The sequence below is a fragment of the Alosa pseudoharengus genome, unplaced genomic scaffold, assembly GCF_046254945.1.
Source record: "Alosa pseudoharengus isolate Yale_2024_CS ecotype anadromous, Long Island Sound unplaced genomic scaffold, YU_APseudo_1.1 YU_APseudo_1.1_scf_19, whole genome shotgun sequence".
NCBI classification, from domain to species: Eukaryota; Metazoa; Chordata; class Actinopteri; order Clupeiformes; family Clupeidae; genus Alosa; species Alosa pseudoharengus.
This window is the reverse complement of record NW_027468657.1, coordinates 20628106-20641384: the sequence shown is the minus strand read 5'-3', so window position 1 is coordinate 20641384 and position 13279 is coordinate 20628106.

Here is a 13279-nt window from a genome sequence, read left to right as displayed (position 1 = left end):
ACACACACACACACACACACACTGGTTAACAAAACACAAACACCGAGCTGTGGCCTTCCCTTGGCTCTGTGGAAGCCAAAGTAGATTGGGTCCACAGGGACGGACTCAGACAGAGAGACAGAATGCATCTGTGAGCATCTGATTGTGTCTGATCGTTCTCCTGGCCTGCCTGTTTGTCAACACTTCTGGCAATGATTAATGGCCACTCCTCTGCTCCAAGCCCTGGGCCACTGGTGGCGAAAGAACTCTCCACAGAGTAAACACACGTTTTCTTCCTCTGTTGTGTTTTGATTTCAAATTGAACTTTTCTTCTGTGGTGCCCGGAGGGCAGATGGAGAGTATATTGGACTGACACTCTCTTCTTCTATGGTGTCTAAAGGTCAGATTGGACCCATCTTTGTTTTCTTCTTCTGTGGTGTTTGTGGAGTCAGATTGAACTGACACACTATTCTTCTGTGGTGTTTTGATGGCAGATTGTACTGATCTGCTCTTCTTCTGTGGTGTTTTGATGGAAGATTGGACTGATCAGAGGGGTATCTCACAAAGGCGAAATTATGAAATCCAAGATAAGTAATAAAGCAAGGCTTGACCTAGCGTTGTCTAGTCATCCCAGCTCAACATGTTTCATTAACACCAATCCAGGATGAGTAGGAGCGACTATGTCAAGTCAGGTGTAAGTAATTCAGAATACGTTCGCATTCTCGTTTTTCCTCTAAAGGACCCACTGTTGGAATAAAAAAAGACCTGGAAAATGGTGTCATTCACACAAAGTGAAAAAATGCTTTTGATATAGACTAACAATTATGTAAAGTTGTCCTTTTTTGAACGGAGAAACATGGCTATTTCTGTAAAACAACGAGAGTAGGCGTGGTGGACCAACTGAATGCAAATTTACATATGCACCCACATGTGAGTGCTTCCTTATCGCGCTTGACACTGCAAATATACACATAGTATGACTATATGCCTTTATAATGTCTTTAAACCGAATTCAACACCTTTAAAAAAATTCATTAAACGTCTATCAACAAAATAAGCAAACAAATAAGTAAGAACTAAGAACAACTAACAATAAGGCTAAATTAAAATGATAATCATATGGTATTAGGCAGACAATCTGTTGTGTTTTGTAAGCAAATACCTTTAGCAAATAGTATATAAATGTAATAAAGCTTTTAGAAAATTCACATGGAGGTCTGATTTGAATGACAGCTGGCTGAACCATTAAGACAACATAATTAAAGCCTGTGTTGCAGGTTAACCACCACTGTTGATTAATGGGTACATAAAGCACTCAATATATGTATATAATTTTTAAAAATGTCTCCAAATGGTGTTAAATGCCATTTTTTGTTGTTTTTAGCATTAGCGGGTTTTTTTTACGCAATTCAGTGATGACGTCACTTTGGGGACTACATGATCTGCGCTTCATTCATTTCAATGCATTTCAATGGACATCGCGGTTACACTTTCAACATACCGTTTGGGTAACACTTTATAATAACTACACACAATTAATCATTTATTAAGCCTTTGTTACTTATTAGTTAATGGTTTGTTCATTATTAGTAATTTTTAATTTATCATCAGTAAAGCATTTGTTCACACAGTTATAAATAGTTTGTTCATAGTAAATAAGCCTATATATAAAATATGTTTATACATTATTGTTAATACTTAATAAATGATGCAATAATATGTTTTTGATTAAGTAATATTTCCATTATTTAACAGTTGTTACATACACATGCACTAATGATTAGTTAGGGTGAGGATACATATTTTATAAACCACTTCCTAATACTATAATTCATAATTAACTCAGGAGTTACAAGTGGTTAGTTAATTATATTTTGTGAGCTCATCTAAAGTGAGGACATTTTATGCCTTGCAACACATTTACAAATGAGTTATAAAGTTTACACTTGCATTTATTAATTTAGCCGACAGTTTCACCCAAAGCACATGTCAATGAAATTAAAGGGCAAGTCCAAATTGGTGGACGCCGGGGTTTGAACCCCCAACCTTATGGGTTACTGCATGTTAACCCGGCTCCCTATGCACTACACTACCTCTGCCCAGTTACAACAGTCAATTCAAAAATATAATATAGATATGTGTGTTTACTATGAACAAACAATTTTTAACTGTGTGTAAACATGATTTACAGATGAGAATTAAAGTAGGAATAATGTTTTACAAACGAAGAATACAGCATTTAATAATAGTTTACAGCTGTTTAATGACAGTGTGTAGTAGAAGAAAACAGAAACTCTTGCATAGTTGTGGGTGTTTCTATCTGGGCCAAGGTAGTGTAGTGGATAAGGAGCTGGACCAACATGCAGTAGCCTGAAAAGTTGGGGGTTCGATTCCCGGCTTTCCCTGTTATGTCAATGTGTACGTCGCTTGTCTGCTAAATGAATGAATGTCTATGTAATCTTTACAACTCATTTGAAAATGTGTTGCAAGGCATAGAAAGTCCTCACTTTAGATAATCTCACAGAATATCATTAACTAACCACTTGTAACTCCTAAGTTAATCATGAATTATAGTATTAGGAAGTGGTTTATAAAATATGTATCCTCACCCTAACTAATCATTAGTGCATGTGTATGTAACAACTGTTAAATACTAGAAATATTACTTCATCAACAAAATATTATTGCATACTTTATTAAGTATTAACAATAATTCATAAACATATTTTAGATATACAGTAGGCTTATTTACTATGAGCAAACCATTTATAACTGTGTGTACAAATACTTTATTTATGAGAATTAACATAGGAACAATGCTTTACAAATGATGAACAAAGCATTTTGTAATAGTTTGCAACTGGTTTATAATAAGAAAATGATTTCATTATAAGTGGTTGTTTCATTACTTATTAAGTATAAATCATGTACTTACAAACATATTTTTTGGATAGGCTTATTTACTATGAACAAACCATTTATAATTGTGTGAACAAATGCTTTACTGATGATAAATTATGTATGAACAAGAAATTACTAATGATGAACAAACCATTAACTAATAAGTAACAAAGGCTTAATAAATGATGAATTGTGTGTAGTTATTATAAAGTGTTACCAAAGTTTGTATATTTACACTTCGAATTTCGTCACAGCATTTATATCACAGCTACCCTATGATCTACCAATGGTAATAACGATGCCTGATATCAATTTAGTAATTTTTTCTGAATTTCGGGAGGTCTTGTTTTGGAGGGTATGTTTTACATTCATTCCTATGGGAAACGGTCGCGGTTACACTTTCAACATAAAGTGTGTACAGTATATTTACACTTCGAATTTCGTTACAGCATTTATATGACAACGACCCTATGGTCTAACAAAGATAACAATGTCTTCCGATTTTAGTTTAATGCAATTTTCTGAATTTGAGAGGCCTCGTTATGAGGCTACATAATGCACCTATTCAGTTCAATGCATTATGCTTATAACGTTACGACACTTTTTTTGTTACTGTCAGTGAACAGCACCGAGTGAAAGTCAACATTTTCTTTATATCTGGTGATAGTGATCATGTCGTTAGTTCAGATAAGTAGGCTACCGGGCAAACTTAGTCAGAAGATCAGTATATAAAGCATCATGATAGCTATGGGCTAACTTTCCAGTCCCACCTGTGAGCCACCCCTGTTGTTGCAAACTTAGCTTCTAGCCGCCGCCGATTAGGCTGGTCGTGTCTTCAGCATGAATATTTTCGATAACTACTGCTCGTGATTGATTGCCATTGACATTGTCAGGGTACGGCTTACCAAAGAGGGAGATAATATGGGCAAGTCACAGTTTTGCAGGTGCTTGTGTGGGCTGTGCTGTCCTGATGGAAACTGTGGTGGAGAGCTGCAGTAAAAGTGAAAGACAGAGATGTAGTGGAATTGGGAAATGACCCAGGTCGGACTTGAACCCCGGTCGCAGTAGGCACTTGGACCCGAATATGGTACAGACCTTGTAGCCAGTTGCGCCACAGCAAAACCTTCTGTTGTGTTTTGAGAGTAGATTGGACTGATCTTCTCTTCTTCTGTTGTGTTTTGAGGTCACACAGGACTGAAGCACTCTGTGGTGTTTCAGGCATATATTAGAAAGCTACTGTACATACCGCATTGGTCTCGAGTTCTATTAGGTGGCATACATAAACGCGGCCGCCATATTGCTGGGGGCAACACGTTTCCTGTCTATGGGCAACACTTACCGGCAATCAGAGACACCTGTTTGATTTCCAGTCAGAGTTACATGGTTCTCTATTGGCCTCCAGTTATTGTTGCCCCCACCAAGATGGCGGCGCTATTTACGTACGCCCAATGCAGTATCAAGCTTTCTTATATGGTTTTGGGGTCACACAGGACTGATGCATTCCTCCACTGTGTTTAGTGCAGGACAAGCTCCCTCTGTGCTGCAGCTGACTGACTGTGCAAACAGGAAGCAGGCCGTTATAATCAGCTGTAATCAGCAACGCAATTTCATGCCATTAGTGAGACTAAACACAACTCCTGATGTTCGTCTCCAGCGGCAACAGTCAAGCTGTTTTTTTATTGATGTTTACACTCACTGACGCCTTGTGTTTGAAAAGCATGCGCTTGCAAAAACAATAATTGAAAAATTCAAATACCAAAAAAAAAAAAAAACTCAAACAGGTCTGATTGCGTTGATGTACCATTGCATCAACTAATGAAAAGTCAGATAATCAGACCTCATGCTGGGAGTGCACTCAGACCCAGCCATTCAGTACAAAAATATCACTTTATCTCTTAAAGCTGCAGGACACTTATAAGCACCTCTTAGTTATAGTTGAAGTAGTAGTAGTATCAAATGATCACATCCCATTGTGTTGGAGGTGTGATAATGTCCAAACCAGAAAAAAATCCTTCACAGCTCATCGTTGACAGTAATGGGATTGTGTTAGGGGAGAACTACAGGATTTTCATTTTTTGTGGAGGTTCTAAAAACATCCAGGGCATTGATGAAAATCAGCCAATCCCTGTAAATGATCTTAGCGTCTCAATGAATCTCCTGAAAAAGTGGAACCTCTAAATATAGTTTGCTAACTACTGTACAACTAAGTACAATAAATGAGCTCACTCAGTCACCTTATGTATCTGTTATATGACTCAGCAGAAGTCTACTGCTGCAGTATTCACTTGTCCTTGGCAGATGAAGTATGGGGCCTCAGTGTGGCAGATGTAGTATGGGGCCTCAGTGTGGCAGATGTAGTATGGGGTCTCAGTGTGGCAGATGTAGTATGGGGCCTTAGTGTGCCAGATGTAGTATGGGGCTTCAGTGTGCCAGATGTGGTATGGGGTCTCAGTGTGCCAGATGTACAGTAGTATGGGGCCTCAGTGTGCCAGATGTAGTATGGGGCCTTGTCTCAGTGTGCCAGATGTACAGTAGTATGGGGCCTCAGTGTGCTAGATGAGGTATGGGGCCTCAGTGTGCCAGATGAGGTATGGGGTCTCAGTGTGCCAGATGAGGTATGGGGCTTCAGTGTGCCAGATGTAGTATGGGACCTTGGCTCAATGTGCCAGATGTAGTATGGGGCTTTAGTGTGCCAAATGAGGTATGGGGCCTCAGTGTGCCAGATGTAGTATGGGGCCTCAGTGTGCCAGATGTAGTATGGGGTCTCAGTGTGGCAGATGTAGTATGGGGCCTTAGTGTGCCAGATGTAGTATGGGGCTTCAGTGTGCCAGATGTGGTATGGGGTCTCAGTGTGCCAGATGAGTATGGGGTCTCAGCAGTGGCGGCTGGTGAAAAATGCAATAGGTGGGGCTGTATCTGCGGGGGGTCTGGGGGTCCTCCCCCTGAAAATTTTGAATTTTGTAGATGTGATTTCCTGCATTCTGGTGAATTTTAGGGTGACCAGCTGGAGCTCCCAAATCATTCACAATGATACATTTGTGTGTGGGTAAATTTTAGTATTTCACACATACTCATATTTGTTGTTCGCTATTTGGTCAATTATTGTGTCTAAATACCAATGGTCTAAAAAGACAATATTAATTGAACTGCCATGTAGAAATCAACAATTTCACAGGTAATGATAATGAACAAGTTGCATGTTTATTATGCTCTGTGTCCAGATAGAAAGTTCAAAGACATAAAGATAAATTATAATAGGTAATACAACAATCTAGTTCTAAAGATATGTAGTCTACAGGTGGGAATTGATTAAAGTTCACTGTAGACAAATTGACAATTGTATAATGGATAATAATAGTCTGTGTTGATACTACAGAAAGAGAGAGAGAAGGCTCTCACAGAGAGGGTGGGACAACATTCTTGTAGTGAACACAAAGTATGAGAAGAAATATGATGTTAACATTTTAGCTAGTATGAAACACAGTAATCCAGCTCTGAACTTAGAAACAAACAAACACAAATCAAAGCAAACATACAGTTACATACAGTTATGTTCCTTGAGATTGAGATCACTATTTTGTCACTATTTTTTCACTAATGGCAAATGTGTGTGAAAAAGTATGTATATGAGTGAGTGAGTCAGTGAATGAGTGAGAGTGACAGACAACCAATAAAGCTTATTGAATTGAGATAGCAGGTGTGTGTGTGTGTGTGTGTGAGAGAGAGAGAGTGTGAGTGTGAGAGAGAGAGATTGAGTAAGAGAATGACAGCTAGTGTGTGTTTGTGTGAGAGAGAGAGAGAGAGTGAGTAAGAGAATGACAGCTAGTGTGTGTGTGTGTGTATGTGTGTAAGTGAGTGAATGAGTGAGAGAGCAGGCTCTCACAGAGAGGGTGGGACAACATTCTTGTAGTGAACACAAAGTATGAGAAGAGAGATGAATTTAACATTTTAGCTAGTATGAAACACAGTAATCCAGCTCTGAACTTAGAAACAACAACAAAATCAAAGCAAATCAAAGCAAACATACAGTTACATACAGTTATGTGCCTATTGAGATCACTATTTTAATGGCAAATGTGTGTGAAAAATTATGTATATGAGTGAGAGAGTCAGTGAATGAGTGAGAGTGACAGACAACCAAGAAAGCTTATTGAATTGAGATAGCAGGTGTGTGAGTGTGAGAGAGAGTGAGAGACTGACTGAGTAAGAGAATGACAGCTAGTCTGTGTTTGTGTGTGTGTGTGTGTGAGAGAGTAAGAGAATGACATATAGTGCGAGTGTGTGAGAGACAGAGAGAGAGAGAGAGAGTGAGAGACTGAGTAAGAGAATGACAGCTAGTGTGTGTGTGTGTGTGTGTGAGAGAGAGAGAGCATGAGTGTGAGAGAGACTGAGTAAGATAATGATAGCTAGTGTGTGTGTAAGAGAGAGAGAGCGAGAGAGACTGAGTGAGTAAGAGAATGACAGCTAGTGTGAGTTAGAGAGAGTAAAGAGTAAAGAGAGACTAAGATATGGTGTCTGAGTTAGATTTGTGTGTATGAGAAAGGTAGATGGAGTGAATATGTGAGTGAATGCGGGGGGTGGGGGGTGAGTGAGTGAAGTGGATGGAGAACTCTTATTTGTACAGGAACTTTGCTCGTCTATCTTTCTGAGTGGCAAATCTCTCAATAACCCTGGTGTTGAAATCTGGAATGTCCCTTGTGAGTTTTTTCTCTATAGAGAGCATAGCCAGAGCGTTGAGGCGATCTTGTGCCATAGTGTTCCTAAGGAAAGTTTTTATCCTCTTTAAAGTAGAGAAGCACCTCTCTGATTCTGCTGTTGTCATTGGTGTGGTGATGAGGATCTTGAGAAGACTTACAGTTTCGGTGAATGTGTCTTGAAGATTATTTTCCATTAGAACCTGAAAGAGAGCCAGTGCACCACTGCAACCCTTGAAGTCCTCATTTTCGTAGATCAGGGACAGTTCTGTTTTAAGTCTCGCTTTGTCCAACATGGGATAGGCATCCACCGTGGTTTGTAGTGCTGAGTCTGGGAACTTTCTGCTGTGTTGTGAGAACAAGTCTCCTTGCAAGAGAGTGGCACTGATGAGATGCTTGGTGAAAGAAAACCTCTCCTTGGCATGGCTCATAATGGTATCACATACCTATGAAATGATACAGAATTGTAGAAAAGTAAACACAGAAAACATTTGTTTTCACATTTCTCAGTTCAACACTACAATAAAATCAGCATATTCATAGCAGCTCCAATTTTGTTATGAGCAAGTTAGGCTTACTGTAATTATTAAAAGCATAAATGTGAAGAAAATAATATAATTTCTACATTCTCCAGTAGATAAATATGTCTAATAATGACAATTCAGAATACAAAAATGTGCAAACAAACACAAATACATAGGCTAATCCAGTGATTCTCAAACTTTTCACAATGAGTACCACCTCAGAAAAAAATGGGCTCTCCAAGTACCACCATTATTACTGACATTAAAATACAGTAGTATAGACCAAATAAACTACATATTTTACATTGTACATACTGTTTTACATTATTTCCCCCCAAGAAAGACAAAACTAGTTTAAACTTCACTGATCAAAGATTTGTTATCGTATATATTATGATTATTTCATCTTTATGAAAGAAAGAAAAAATCTCGGACACTCCCGGAGTACCACTATAGAGAGTCTGCGTACTTGTACAACGGTTTGAGAACCACTGGGCTAATCTAATACAGAAATAGAATTTATGTTACTGCTTACCTCTATTGCCAGATGTCGTTGCGTTTCTTCTCCCATTGCCATCCGTTTCTTCGGGGGTGGTTCCTGTACAGGTCCCCTATAGTCCTCATCTTCAACTAGAGAATCAACAGAGTCCCTGATCCAAAACAAGTTTCACAAGTCACTGTCCACCCTGAAATTACTGTATCATAAACCAACTTGTATTAAAACTGTATTAAAATATGTGCTATTGTTGTGTTGGGCCTAGTCAATGTTATCTAAATTCATCACAAATAAATTCATTAGTCTAACATGGTGACGAAATTGTGATATTTATGAGGGGTTATATTGTGCCCAGCCATGAAGATTTATGTGTTTATCGTTTAGGCCACATAAGCATGTTTTCAGCCAATATGCAAAATCATAGCCTACCTGATAGCCTGTATGCTGTGAGTGAACCGCTGGGTGATGCCTGCGATGAAGACAGAGTCTATGTTTCTCTTCTGCAGCTGGTTAAACAGCATGTCTACATGTGGCATGATTTTATGAAATAACGCCAGGAAGAAACAGAAAACCTCATCTTCCAACATTCTCATACAACCCCCGGCCTCTCTCTTCGATATAGCATCAAAGTCTCCTCTGTCTCGGATGGTTTGGAAACACTTGACCAGTTCATCTTTGTGCTCGTAAACTGTGGCGACTGTGGAAGTTCCATCGCGTTGTTGAAGCACCTGGAAGTCGGTGTGCCACCACCTCATCTAGCACTGCCGTTCGTTTGAAAGACTTAGAAAAAAATGTAGAAAAACCCCCAATGTCTGAAAAAAACTGGCCGATCTTCGGGATGTGGGATGTTGCCTGCTGCATGATGAGGTTCAATTGATGCGCATAACAGTGAACGTAGTAGGCACTCCCGTAGACATCTTGAACTTTACGCTGCACTCCACCTGTAGCACCCCTCATCACTGCGGCACCATCATAGGCCTGGGCAATTAATTTTCGCTCTTGTCCCGCAGGAAGAATGGTCCTCAGCCTTTCCAATAATTCAGTGGCAATCGTAGCAGCGGTCGCATTTGGAAGCGCGATAAACTCAAAAAAGCGTTCTTGAATGTTGTTGTGGCCATCTATGTACCGTAGCACAAGCACGAGCTGACAATGAGTGCAGATGTCGGTTGTCTCATCTGCCTGAATGGCAATATAGTCCGACTGTTTTACCTCTTCCAGAATGTGGTCTCTGAGAACTGACAACATGCAGTCTAACAGTTCATTTTGCACGGTCTTCGAAGTGCCTTTAAAAACAGTGGCGTTCTCCAGGTGCTCCTCCAAATCACGGTCGATTGACGCCATTAGGTCAATGAGACCCAGGAAAATGCCAGGGTTTTCTGATGTGTCCCTCTCATCATGACCACGCAAAGCAAGTTCAAAGGCCCCACAAAATTTCACGGCATCAACGATCTTTGACAAAATATGCCGATTCCTGTCCACCTCCTCGTTGTGTTTTCTTATGCTAATGCGGTGTCCCTCATTTAACTGTGTGGCTATGCTAATTCGGCCTAGCATGGCTAACTTCACAGAGTTGTCCATATGCACTCTTGCCAGCTCATGTTTCTTAATGCGCTCTGACATATGTTTTAGGTCTGTCACCCCTGTCTGTGTCCACGAACTATCACACGCACTTGTTTTAAAAAGTAAACAAGGAAAGCAAAAGATTGCATTGGCATACCCACAGCTAGTTAGCCAAGCCTTTCGATCGAACCAACCTCTGGAAAATGTTCTCTTGTAGGTCTTCTCCTTTTCTCGCACCTGCTGTGTTATATTTACTTCTGGCTTGTCTGGTCCGAGTTCTTTTACTATTAATTTTTCCGCTAATGTTCTTCTTTCGAATGGATACAGGTGTAGATATTTAACTGAATTTGGGGATAGTAGCTGAACTCCCACGACTACATTAGTGGCACTCGACATGCTGCCCTCACACTCCCCTCTGAGGTAAATGTCTTTTAACGTTCAGTGATGCACTTGGTACTATGGGCGATATTTTCAGCGCCCCCAAACCATAAAATTCGACGATGATGATTGGCGAAATATATACTTTTTTGCGTAGCAACCGGGGAGCCATTGGCTTAAATTCCAAAGCTAGTAGTGCTGAGCTAACTGGAGCCCAGGGAAGACAGCCTATTGGCTACTAGCCTACACCACGTTGAATGTGAAACTTGAACGTGAAAGTGAATGAAAATATCATTCTGGAAAGTTCTAAACACATTATAAAGTAAAATCCTTATTAGCATTTAAGTAACACAGATTATATTTTTCAAAATGAGAGATTTAAAAAAATAAAAAATAATAATAAAAAAAAAACAGGCAGGCAGGTTGGCGGGAGGTCGGCGCCCCAGCGCCCTCTATGGGCGAGCCGCCACTGGGTCTCAGTGTGCCAGATGAGTATGGGGTCTCAGTGTGCCAGATGAGGTATGGGGCTTCAGTGTGCCAGATGTAGTATGGGGCCTCAGTGTGCCAGATGTAGTATGGGGTCTCAGTGTGCCAGATGTAGTATGGGTCTGTTATTAAAAGGACTACCATTAATGTGTGTGTGTGTCTCTTTCTCTCTCTGTTTGTCTGTGTGTGTGTGTGTGTGTGTGTGTTTGTGTGTGTGTGTGTGTGTGTGTGTGTGTGTGTGTGTGTGTGGGTGTGAGGGAGATATTTAGAGAGAATGAGAGCAGAGAAATAACGAAACAGAGCATGGCTAATTGAACATAAGGCTTCTCTCCACAGGTAGTGTAAAAGAGGTGCTGTGAGCTGGAGGATGAAAGCTCGTCTGGCCGTTTGAGATCTCCATACGCTTCCTCCGAGACCCACATACGCATCTAATCGCAGACTTCTGCTAATTTGTCTGGGTGCTCAGAGCGGAGCGCGTTCAGCTCAAATCAAAGCCCAATCACAGGTTTCATTTAACGTCTCATTGGCTGTTTCTGTGTGTTGCACAGATAAGAGCTCAAAGAAGTTATTTTTTTATTCTCTCTCTTTCTCTCTCTCTCTCTCTCTCTCTCTCTCTCTTTATTTCCCTCTTTTTTTTTCTCTTTTTCATCCCCCCTCCAGCATAAACACATCCAACAGACAAACCCATCTGATCGTCATCTCCAAAGACCTGCCCTTGAATTTAATAAGAGAACTCCGCTGCCAAACACCAGCGCCTGCTAATGGAATGAGGTTGCTGCGGTGTCATCACCAGTATAAAAGGACTTTGAGGCCTTTATTGGATGTGACCACAACTGAGGCATGACTCAGCGAGTGACTAATGTGTTTATTTCAGCGCTGTCCTGTCTTTGTTACGTTTGCCGTCTAATGGGGATTAGTATAGGCATGCAGCCATTGTTTGGGTCTGATGAGACTTTGAGGAAATACTCAAGTCTGTTTTTGTGTTCAGAATGTTCTCATTACCTTCTGTAGCATCAGTGAGCATCAGTGAGCATTAAAGGGGGTGTTCCCTTAAAGGTACAGCTCTCACTTCTGATGAAAGGTTAAAGCTGCAATTGGCAAGATTTTTTTGATCATATCACTGAAACCGACACTATGCTCCGACAGAACAACATAAATCAGCCGGTTTTAGAAAAGAAACTCTCACTTCTACCTCCAACTAGAGCATGTTATTTGTTTTGCAAAAATCCACAGCTCCCGGTTCTTCTGGTCCAATCAGAGCAGGGCTGTGTGAGATCTGACTGTCAGTCACAGTCTGGTGCAGTCTGGGGCGCACTGACAAGCACAAACTCGATGAGAGGGTGCTCGGTGGTAGTGGGGGAGGAGCATGAGAGTTGTAAACATTCAGAATTTGGTGATTCTCGGGTGAGGGGTCGAGGCAGAGAGAGTTTTGGGTAACGGTGATCTGGCGGGACACTGGCCTCAGCTCTTTTCTCGTGTGTCTCTAAGGGCCGAATGTCTGCCGTTCTCTCGTGGTGAGAGAGGTAACAGCTCCTCTTCCGTGTCTGAACACAGAACAAAGGCTTTGGGTTTCATGACCAAAATGGTTGCTCTCCGACTCAGTATGACATACATAACCCATACTCTGTTCTGCCTCTTCAGCAGGCATTGTGATTGGCTTACAGCCGGGCTATACTAGGTCTGCAACTGAAGCACTACGTATGTCCGCGGTGTGTAAACATAGTTTTAGAACACTGGTCTAATTCCACTGATTACAGTGGAAGCTAATTGTTGCAGCAGACGCTCCATAAACGGAATGCTTCAGTTATGTGCCTGGTGTAGCCAGCCCATAACATTGTATTGGTCTTCTCTTGACCTTCTCCTAATGTACAGGTAATCTAATTGCAAAGGACAACGCATAGACTCATACAGTATATTATACATATGATGCATGTACTTAAGTTATGATCAAAATTAAATGTTTACAGGGCAATGGAAAGGTGCTTTTCCTCTGATTGTACTTGATAAGGACAGACTGCTGCTACTTTGCTCCAAGCAGGATGTGGGGCCTGGCTCAATCTGAAGAGACGTACAGTTTTTAATCAGCTCAGTCCAAAGATACACTTTACTCTGCTGGAATCTCACCATATGGTAATACAGCATTTTGTCCCACTCCAGCAACCACACTGGCACATGATTTCACCCGAGCGTGAAATGATATGGGATTTAAAGGGCTTATATCACATTATCAGCTTTAAGTCCACCTGCGGAATCTGCACGTG